The following is an 11,962-nucleotide window of genomic DNA, read 5'->3' as shown; positions in this document are numbered from 1 at the left end:
ATGGTGAAAAAAGATGTGAAATCCAAGGTGGCGGCCAAGAAATGGCTGTGATGGTAGGTTAATGGTAAAAATTTTAATAACGACAATTCAGGTAAATTCTTGGCTGTTTTGGATTAGATTTCATTTCTTTTTGTATTTGTATACCCCAAAGCCGGCCTATGGCCAGCTTTGGGACTTTTTTAACCTATGTTTTTTTCTTTACTACAGGAAGAAGAAAAGATGAAGTAGATGTACTTTAAATATTTTATCAGTAAATGTACAAATTATGTATATATACTGTATAATACATATGTGACCGGATTTGCGAAAAGGGGTCTTCCACACACATCCAATTTGCCAACTTTGACAATTGATAACTTCAGATTGGAAAGAGCTATTGCCTTGAAATTTGGGCAGTGCATGGTGATTTCTTTGCAGCTGAACTCTCCACATGATTGTTTCTTTGTAGCTGAACTCTCTACAAGGCAATTTCTTCTAGCTGATCTCTCTACAGGGTGATTTGTTCGTAGCTGAATTCTGTACAGGCGATGTGTTTGCAGCTGAGCTCTTTACAAAATGGTTTCTTTGTAGCTGAACTCTCTACAAAGTAACTTCTTCTAACTGATCTTTCTACAGCGTGATTTGTTTGTAGCTGAACTATCTACAAGGTAACTTCATCTAGCTGATCTCTCTACAGGGTGATTTGTTTGTAGCTGAATTCTGTACAGGTGATTTGTTTGCAGCTGAGCTCTTTACAAAATGGTTTCTTTGTAGCTGAACTCTCTAAAAGGTAACTTCTTCTAACTGATCTTTCTACAGGTTGATTTGTTTGTAGCTGAACTATCTACAAGGTAATATCTTCTAGCTGATCTCTCTACAGGGTGATTTGTTTGTAGCTGAATTCTGTACAGGTGATTTGTTTGCAGCTGAGCTCTTTACAGAATGGTTTCTTTGTAGCTGAACTCTCTACAAGGTAATTTCTTCTAGCTGATCTCTCTACAGGGAGATTTGTTTGTAGCTGAACTATCTACAAGGTAATTTCTTCTAGCTGATCTCTCTACAGGGTGATTTGTTTGTAGCTGAATTCTGTACAGGTGATTTGTTTGCAGCTGAGCTCTTTACAGAATGGTTTCTTTGTAGCTGAACTCTCTACAAGGTAACTTTTCTAGCTGATGTCTCTACAATGTGGCTAGTTTGTAGCTGAACTCTCTACATGGTGGTTTCTTTGTAACTGAACTTTCTACAAGTTGACTTCTTCTAGCTGATCTTTCAATAGGGTGATTTGTTTGTAGCTTCACTCTCTACAAGGTAACTTCTTCTAGCTGATCTCTCTACAGGGAGATTTGTTTGTAACTGAACTCTCTACAGGTGATTTGTTTGAAGCTGAACTTTCTAAATGATGGTTTCTTTGTAGCTGAACTCTCTACAAGTTAACTTCTTCTAGCTGATCTCTCTACAGGGTGATTTGTTTGTAGCTGAATTCTGTACAGGTGATTTGTTTGCAGCTAAGCTCTTTACAGAATGGTTTCTTTGTAGCTGAACTCTCTACAAGGTAACTTCTTCTAACTGATCTTTCTACAAAGCAATTTGTTCGTGGCAGAATTTTATACAGGGTGATTTCTTTGCAGCTGAACTCTCTACATGGTGGTTTCTTTGTAGCTGAACTCTCTACAAGGTAACTTCTTCTAGCTGATCTCTCTACAGGGTGATTTGTTTGTAGCTGAACGATCTACAAGGTAACTTCTTCTAGCTGATCTCTCTACAGGGAGATTTGTTTGTAGCTGAACTCTCTACAGGTGATTTGTTTGAAGCTGAACTCTCTAAATGATGGTTTCTTTGTAGCTGAACTCTCTACAAGTTAACTTCTTCTAGCTGATCTTTCTACATGGTGATTTGTTTGTAGCTGAATTCTGTATAGGTAATTTGTTTGCAGCTGAGCTCTTTAAATAATGGTTTCTTTGTAGCTGAACTCTCTCAAGGTAACTTCTTCTAGCTGATGTCTTTACAGGGTCACTAGTTTGTAGCTGAATTCTCTACATGGTGGTTTCTTTGTAACTGAACTCTCTACAAGGTAACTTTTTCTAGCTCATCTTTCTACAGGGTGATTTATTTGTAGCTGAATTCTTTACAGGTGATTTGTTTGCAGCTGAGCTCTTTAAAGAATGGTTTCTTTGTAGCTGAACTCTCTACAAGGTACCTTCTTCTAGCTGATGTCTCTACAAGGTCACTAGTTTGTAGCTGAGCTCTCTACATGGTGGTTTTTTTGTAACTGAACTCTCTACAAGGTGACCTCTTCTAGCTGATCTTTCTACAGTGTGATTTGTTTGAAACCGAACTCTCTACAAGGTAACTTCTTCTAGCTGATCTCTCTACAGGGAGATTTGTTTGTAGCTGAACTCTCTACATGATGGTTTCTTTGTAGCTGAACTCTCTACAAGGTAACTTCTTCTAGCTAATCTCTCTACAGGGAGATTTGTTTGTAGCTGAACTCTCTACATGATGGTTTCTTTGTAGCTGAACTCTTTGCAAGGTAACGTCTTCTATTGATCTCTCCACAGGACGATTTGTTTGTAGCTGAACTCTCTACATGGTGGTTTCTTTGTAGCTGAACTCTACAAGGTGATTTTTTCTAGCTGAACTATCTCTTTCCATAGTTGCATGAACTCCCTACAAGGTAACTTCTTCTAGCTGATCTCTCTACAGGGTGACTTGTGCGTAGCTGATCTCTATACAGGTTTCTTATTTCTAGCTGATCTCTTGAATTCTCTTCAGGGTGACTGCTCTATTAAGATGACTGCTCTATTAGAGTATCTCGATCTCGCACTTGCCGCACCAAGTTGGATTTCGTGTTTATAACTCCGTGGCTTTAAGTCTGATTCTTCTACACCATTGATGAGCCTTTCTAAGATGATTACTCCATCTGTACAACGATTTTCAAAGCATTACCCTAAGCGGTTTATCTGGTAGGCGTGGCAAGTAGTCGTTTTTTTATTAGCTGATCTCGATTGCGTAATTGTTACACACTGTTGGTTTTTTCGTTGTATCTTCCTGGTTTTTAGCTCGATTTCTTTCAAACCACAAAAGGTTTGAGGTTCAATAGTTAACCTATTCACCCACCGATTTTCAGCTTCTTCCCATACGCGGTTTACCCTGTAGGCGTGACAACATATTGGTGTTATTTTTCGTTAATAATCGCTCATAACTCTTTGCCTGTTTATCGTATTCCAGCCAAAGTTGGTACCGAAATGCGCCTTTATATCCCCCTTCTGTGTGCCAAATGTCAAGGCAATCGGATAACGCGTACGCGTTTTATAGCAGTTTTTGTAAGTGTGCGACAAGAAAAAGAAAAATAAGAAGAAAAAAAACCCGAAGAAACTGAGCCAATTTTTGAAGTTGCATATCTCGGGAACACGCGAAGCGATTTCGCTCAAATTTGGAATGTGGAGTGCTGCAGTTGGAGGGAATGTCCACAGCAAAAATCGTATTGTTTCATCAAGGAAGCACAGAGCTACGGAGGTGCGAAAATTGCATTTTCTTTCTTCCTGTCAATATACTCACGGGTGTTACGCGCCGGCTTCTTGGGCCGCACGACACACTACCGTGTGTCTTGATGTAATATTAGACTCGTCACAGTAACTATATTACTTAGGGAACGTGTTACATTTGTAAGTAAAGTAACTTGAGTTATAATACCTGTTTTTATAGCGTATTCGTTATATTACTTAGATACTACAAAAGTAATATTATTATGTAAGGCATTACATAAGTAACACGTTACTCCCAACACTGACTATAGTTAATATTGGCAGTAGGACTAATGGTCCTTGGATACAACCCCCATCCTAGGATGGTGGTTGGGTTTGGTAAATGTACAGGGTCCCAAAGTCCCACTGCAGCACCTCCAGTATTCTCAAAGTCCTTTCTACCTTTCTATTGGTGTAATCCTGCAAACGTAAGCACCACACTGGTTTCATTTATCAACCAACCTAATGACTTGGGAATGATCTATCTATATTTATTAGTGCAAAACAAACAAATGGATCATTCTAAGGGCCGAACAAAAGCACAGCCATTTGCAGCTATATTGCCATGTAGCTGTGGACCTATATACATACTATAATGGCTTGAGGATGACCTGTCCATATTTAATAATGCCAGGCTGCCTTAGAAAGGTGAGTGATTAGCGAATCCAAGCCAACCCTCATTAGTTAGGATTGTAAGCCTGAAAGGTCTTTTTGTGCACTTTTGGATAAAAGCATGAAACTTGGCAAAAGGTTTGCATGGATGACAAAGAAATTTTTGATATGGATTCACCTCATATTTGACCTTTGGTGACCTTTACAGACAATTTAATTCTCAAAAACTGCCAGTTTTGCCTCTATTTCTGGTTTGCATTGTTCAAAATCCACAAACTTGGTGTCAAATCAACACTCTTTCCCCAAACTGTAGGCTGGTTTTTACAGAAAGTCCATAGCTTACTCTGTTCTAAAGTCATAATGATTTTGATGATACAACATACCCACTATTTTCTTCCGCCCACGCACAAGTTAGAAATATATACCTAAAGAAGGTTTACTTTTCCAATACTCATAGTACTATGACAATTTACCACCTTAAATAGGCTAAGGCATATTACTTCGGGACAGATCAGTGAACTAGTATGGGTACATATCCAGGTATATAATTATGAACTGCCGAAGGCGGCGAAGGAGCATGAGACTTTTACTAGGCTCCGGCCTATTATGCCCTAAATTTTGCCTATTATGCTTTTGATCATTGCTCAAAAATTAAGCCTATTATGCTCAAAATTATGCTTTCAAAATCGAGATTATGCTCTAGAACTGACTGTTTTATTAGAGTATATCAGCCTTTCCTGACTGCTGTATTAGAGTAAGTGACTGCTCTATTAGAGTATGTCGATCTTATTTCTGCAAAGTGTGAATAACCAACAAAGAAACGGTTTAATAAGTTATATTACATGTTTTTAAACATGAAATGCACTAATAATACTATTAGCAGTGATTATTTGCTTTCTTTCAGGTGCGTGTATTGTGCATTTTAATTAATTTTCAAATATCGTCCCTATTATGCTGGCATTATGCTTGATGCTTTTGGTCACCTATTATGCTTTAAATTATGCCGGCATAATCGGCTGGTGCCTAACTTTTACTGTCTGCTAGGTGTCACCACAATTCAAATCAATCACTGGTTAGTTTCCATATAAGGAAAGTGCAATCTGGTCATTTGAAGCCATATATGGAATTGCGCATGACAACATTACAAGATGTGGTAGCGTTCCACTTTAGTTTCAAGCTTTGTACAGTGTACAAGGAGATGTACTGTACAGTGAGTGAGCCAGTACCAAAGAGTGCACGAATAGAAAATGAAGGGACCCCGGCAAGGTGCCATAGAAGCAACCAAGGAAAGTGACTGGCAATGACACGTGCACATGGTGATGGTGAAGCTGGATGAACCTTCATTATGAACTCATCTCTATCAATTAGTGTGGCTGGAGCATCCGTCGTCAGTTGTTGACTACATACCATGTGCATGTGATGTATATTTCAAATGCTGTTATGTAATTTGGATTGTCATGGAACTTAGTTTCATGCTCCCTCATTGCCTTTGGTGGTTAATAAGCTCCTCAATACGTACCATAAAACACTTATGAATTTTGTTGCAGAACTTGCAGTCTCTTAATGTATATACAGTACAATAGTTTAACCACAGTAATGCTGTTACATTGATGTGTATCTGTGTAATGTACAACCTCTAAATGTACATAACATTTTGATAGGAAAATAAATCAGTTACAAAAACAATAATTGTTATAATTCTACTTAAAATTTTCTGAATTACTATATGTGACAACCTCTGCTGGAAGATTAGGAGTTGAATGAAAAAATGAATAATTACTCGACTTCGAGTACATAATTCTAAAATAGCAGTCAGGTATGTAAAACTCTAACTAATTTGCTTATTTTTGCACAAATTCCAGGAATAATTTTGGGAATAATAGGTAAATTTGAAAAGAATTGCCAGAAAGAACAATCGGAAGCTCAAAAAGCATAATAGACTCCTGCCTATAAATAGCTCTGCATAAAAATGATACCATTTTAGCTACATATAGCTAGAGCACTATGACCACACTAACAGTTCATTACATCTGGTTTCTTCACCAGTGGCTTGTTATAAAATGGAAAGCCATATAATATTATAATGTGCTCCAAAATCCGTATACCGTGTTAAACATATGTGACTATCTCTGCAAAAACCTGACTTGTTTGTACAAGTATGCATAATTATTGAGAAAAACAAATTTTAAAATAATTCTTAAAATTACGCATGCTACAAGAAAAAATATGCAAGTTTTTATCAGTCCAATACTCGAAGAAGGAAGACTCAAGTCGATTAAACTATACACCAGCTTATTTGCCTGCTCATGGAGAGTTAAAAAATCTTTGTTTTGTTTCTGTAGCTACAACAGTATGCGTGTCATGTGCATTTGTTTATGATGTGGTAAACGTAAACAAAATTGTCATTATTTCTTCTACTAAACTGCCTTCATATACATATCTGCAAGAGACTACAGGGCTAACACTATACCTTGGCTGATGTGCTAATCCATGGTGAACGGTTTAAGCCAAATTCCAACATTGTACATGTAGTGTAACGGACTGAACGCTATAATAGATGCACACACGAATATTATGCTTGGGTTCTGTATGATCACATGTACTCACTTGAGGTCTCGTGATATCATACACGTTTGATTTATTATGATTCTGATGATTGTCTAATAAACCTGAACTATACATGGTGTCAGAAGTGAGCAGCAAAATAACGATGGCTACACTCAATATTGACCCTCCAAAACAGTTTAACTTCAACAATCCCAACGATTGGCCAAGATGGAAAAAGAGATTCGAACATTTTCATGACACATCTGGCCTCTCAACTGTGGCCCACAGAACAAAGCCAAATAAGTACGTTTCTGTACTATTTAGGCGAGGAAGGTGATGACGTTTTATCATCCGCAAACATAACAGAGGAGCAACTGAAAAAGCATGACAATGTCCTGGCTAAGTTCGATGAACACTTCAAAGTTAGACTAAACATCATTTTCAAAAGAGCAAAGTTTAACAAGTGAGTTCAACTGGGTGGCAAAAGTTCCGAGCAGTATATTACCGCCATGTATTATCTAGCTGACACTTGCAAATTTGGAAATCTGAAAGAAGACTTGATTTGTGACAGACTGGTATAGGTATCAGAGACAATGGCGGATCAAAGGATGGGGCATTTGGGGAAAATGCCCCCCCTCCCACACACACACACACACACAATCACCCCTCACTGGAGCCAGTCATCCTTCTGATTAAAATACTAAACTTTATGTTAGGCCAAGATCAGTTTAGCTATAAAACTCATGAAAATATGCACATTTTACTAGCATTTATTACAAATTCACCTGAAACCAGAGTAAAACTAACTGTGAAATTGTCACCCAACACCTTCGTGCATCCTAAGTTCCTCTAAAAATGATTATTGCATTGCTGTTGTTTAAGGCATTCAGAGTCTTTTAAAGACTTCCCAACCCATCGTGCAAAGGTCAAAATGGCAAAAATCAACAGTGAGACACTGAAGAGGTGATTATTTGCTGCTTCAAAAATGCAGCAACTAACAGGCTCTCCCCAACCACCTACAACTTAGCCTATTTGTGATCTTCCCCTTGCCAGCTCCTGGATCCGCCCCTGAGAGACCAGGTTCTTTCTCAGCAGTTGCAAATGGATCCTGAGCTAACCCTTGATAAGGCCAAGAAACGCATAAGGCAAAAGGAAGCAGTCCAACAGCAGAGTGACATTCTGAAGGGGAAAACAGACAGTGATCTTGAGAGGATTAAATACAAGCATAAATCAGTTAAGAAACATGATCTACCTCCAAGCTCTACAGTAACCCACAAGAAATGCACACGCTGCATGTGGAAAAACTCAGCATTCTTGAGAGAAATTCCCTGCAAAAGATGCCACGTGTTACAAATGTCGCATTACAGCAGTATGTGTCTATCAAAGAAGACAGCTACAGATTCAGTTCAGGGTACTGACACAATTACTGTCAGTGACAATGATGAGCACGTTGATGTGAACTTTCTAGGTACAGTGGACTCAAAGCAGAAAATACAGTGGCTGACTGAGTTAAAGGTAAATGACGTGACCGTTACTTTCAAAATTCATACTGGAGCAGAGGTTTCAGCTATCAGCGAGACCACTTTAAGGCAATTACAGACTGTCCAGTTGAAGAAACCTACCAGAAATCTTTATGGCCTAGCAATGTCACGTCTGAAAGGAACAGGACAGTTCACAGCCAAGTTAGCCTACAAGCTTACTTCCTACAAGCAGACTATATCTAATCCAAAACAGCCAGCTGTAAAAAAAGTGTGCGGCCCTCAAAAAGGCTATGGTGAAAAAAGATGTGAAATCCAAGGTGGCGGCCAAGAAATGGCTGTGATGGTAGGTTAATGGTAAAATTTTAACAACGACAATTCAGGTGAATTTTGGTGCCGCTTGGTCAATTGGCACAAAATTCACCTGAATTGTAATTATTAAAATTTTTACCATTAACCTCACAGCCATTTCTTGGCCGCCACCTTGGATTTCACATCTTTTTTCACCATAGCCTTTTTGAGGGCTGCACTCTTTTTTTACAGCTTGGCTGTTTTAGATTAGATTTCATTTCTTTTTGTATTTGTATACCCCAAAGCCCGCCTATGGCCAGCTTTGGGACTTTTTTAACCTATCTTTTTTTCTTTACCACAGGAAGAAGAAAATATGAAGTAGATGTACTTTAAATATTTTATCAGTAAATGTACAAATTATATATATATAATACATATATTGATTACAGAAATCTCCATGGTGGTTTCTTTGTAACTGAACACTCTACAAGGTGACTTCTTCTAGATGCTCTCTCTACAAGGTGAAATGTTTGTAGCTGAACGATCTACAAGGTAACTTCTTCTAGCTGATCTCTCTACAGGGTGATTTGTTTGGAGCTGAATTCTGTACAGGTGATTTGTTTGCAGCTGAGCTCTTTACAGAATGGTTTCTTTGTAGCTGAACTCTCTACAAGGTAACTTCTTCTAACTGATCTTTCTACAGGGCAATTTGTTTGTGGCAGAATTTTATACAGGGTGATTTCTTTGCAGCTGAACTCTCTACATGGTGGTTTCTTTGTAGCTAAACTCTCTACAAGGTAACTTCTCCTAGCTGATCTCTCTACAGGGTGATTTGTTTGTAGCTGAACTATCTACAAAGTAACTTCTTCTAGCTGATCTCTCTAAAGGATGATTTGTTCGTAGCTGAATTCTGTACAGGTGATTTGTTTGCAGCTGAGCTCTTTACAAAATGGTTTCTTTGTAGCTGAACTCTCTACAAGGTAACTTCTTCTAACTGATCTTTCTACAGGGTGATTTGTTTGTAGCTGAACTATCTACAAGGTAATTTCTTCTAGCTCATCTCTCTACAGGGTGATTTGTTTGTAGCTGAATTCTGTACAGGTGATTTGTTTGCAGCTGAGCTCTTTACAGAATGGTTTCTTTGTAGCTGAACTCTCTACAAAGTCACTAGTTTGTAGTTGAACTCTCTACATGGTGGTTTCTTTGTAACTGAACTTTCTACAAGGTGAATTCTTCTAGCTGATCTCTCTACAGGGAGATTTGTTTGTAGCTGAACTCTGTAAATGATGGTTTCTTTGTAGCTGAACTCTCTACAAGTTAACTTCTTCTAGCTGATCTCTCTACAGGGTGATTTGTTTGTAGCTGAACTATCTACAAGATAACTTCTTCTAGCTGATCTCTCTATAGGGTGATTTGTTTGTAGCTGAATTCTGTATAGGTTATTTGTTTGCAGCTGAGCTCTTTACAGAATGGTTTCTTTGTAGCTGAACTCTCTACAAGGTAACTTCTTCTAGCTGATGTCTCTACAGGGTCACTAGTTTGTAGCTGAATTCTCTACATGGTGGTTTCTTTGTAACTTAACTCTCTACAAGGTAACTTCTTCTAGCTGATCTTTCTACAGGGTGATTTGTTTGTAGCTGAATTCTGTACAGGTGATTTGTTTGCAGCTGAACTCTTTACAGAATGGTTTCTTTGTAGCTGAACTCTCTACAAGGTAACTTCTTCTAGCTGATGTCTCTACAGGGTCACTAGTTTGTAGCTGAGCTCTCTACATGGTGGTTTCTTTGTAACTGAACTCTCTACAAGGTGACTTCTTCTAGCTGATCTTTCTACAGGGTGATTTGGTTGAAGCTGAACTCTCTGCAAGGTAACTTCTTCTATTGATCACTCTACAGGGCGATTTGTTTGTAGCTGAACTCTCTACATGGTGGTTTCTTTGTAGCTGAATTCTACAAGGTGATTTCTTCTAGCTAAACTATCTCTTTCCATAGTTGCATGAACTCCCTACAAGGTAACTTCTTCTAGCTGATCTCTCTACAGGGTGACTTGTTTGTAGCTGGTCTCTATACAGGTTTCTTGATTCTAGCTGATCTCTTGAATTCTCTTCAGGGTGACTGCTCTATTAGGATGACTGCTCTATTAGAGTATCTCGCTCTCGCACTTGCTGCACCAAGTTGGATTTCGTGTTATAACTCCGTGGCTTTAAGTCTGATTCTTCTACACCATTGATGAACCTTTCTAAGATGATTACTCCATCTGTACAACGATTTTCAAAGTATAACCCCAAGGGATTTATCTGGTAGGCGTGGCAAGCAGTGGTTTTTTTATTAGCTAATCTCGATTGCGTAATTGTTACACACTGTTGGTTTTTTCGTTGTATCTTCCTGGTTTTTAGCTCGATTTCTTTCAAACCACAAAAGGTTTGAGGTTCAATAGTTAACCTATTCACCCACCGATTTTCAGCTTCTTCCCATATGCGGTTTACCCTGTAGGCGTGACAACATATTGGTGTTATTTTTCGTTAATAATCGCTCATAACTATTTGCCTGTTTATCGTATTCCAGCCAAAGTTGGTACCGAGATGCGCCTTTATACCCCCCTTCTGTGTGCCAAATTTCGGCTTCTTCTGGATATAAAAGTCACGAAATAATAGATCAAGACACACGGTAGTGTGTCGTGCGGCCCAAGAAGCCGGCGTGCCACCCATGAGTATAATAACAGGAAGAAAGAAAACGCAATTTTCACACCTATGTAGCTCTGTGATCCCTTATCCGATTGGAACCAAATTTGCTACAGACGTGCCGGCCAGCAAGGGGAGTCTACACCAAATTTGAAGAAAATCACTCCAGCCATTTCCGAGATACGAGCGAACAAAATTTCGTTTTAATTTCTTCGTTTTTTTCTTCTTCTACTTCTTCATTTCGCACACTTCGCAAAATCCGCAATAAAACACGAATGCGTGCTCGGATCTGGCTGAAATTTGGCACACTTAAAGGGCTCATTAAGGCGGATCTCTGTACCAACTTTCGTAGGAACCCGATGAACATTCACGGAGTTATGACCGATTATTTGCGTATAATAAGGTCGAAGGTCTGTCACGCCTACAGGGTAAACTCCTTTGAGGAATCAGTTGAAAATTGCTATGTGGATGAAGCAACCATCGTAGGAGTGCCTTTTTGAGGTTTGAAAGGAATCGGGACAAAGACCACGGAGATATGACACAAAACCCGACCTGTGTCAAAATCACGCGATCGATTTTTATGAATAAAAAAACTATTAATTTTCGTGTCTATCAGGCAAACCGCTTAGAGCAATGAGCTGAAAATCAGTCTGTAGCTGGAATAATCATCATAGAAAGTCCTTGCAGTAGTACAGAAGAATCGGATTACAAACCACTGAGTTATGATTCGAAAGGCAACTACGTGTAGTAAATGCGAGATCGAGATACTCTAATAGAACAGTCACCCTAATAAAGCATTCAGCTGCATTTATAATTTACTCAATTATATTATATTGCAAGTTATTCTGTAG

The 11,962-nt window shown here is 38.6% G+C and overlaps 1 protein-coding gene across 3 annotated transcripts in view; it reads right to left on the bottom strand.

Annotated features, from left to right (window-relative positions):
- Window positions 1-11,962, bottom strand: part of LOC136245624 (uncharacterized) — an 80,576-nt gene that overhangs the window by 1,307 nt on the left and 67,307 nt on the right. The gene's annotated exons all lie outside the window — the stretch shown is intronic.

Source organism: Dysidea avara, chromosome 2, assembly GCF_963678975.1.
Source record: "Dysidea avara chromosome 2, odDysAvar1.4, whole genome shotgun sequence".
NCBI lineage: Eukaryota > Metazoa > Porifera > Demospongiae > Dictyoceratida > Dysideidae > Dysidea > Dysidea avara.
This window is presented reverse-complemented; position numbering and strand designations above follow the sequence as displayed.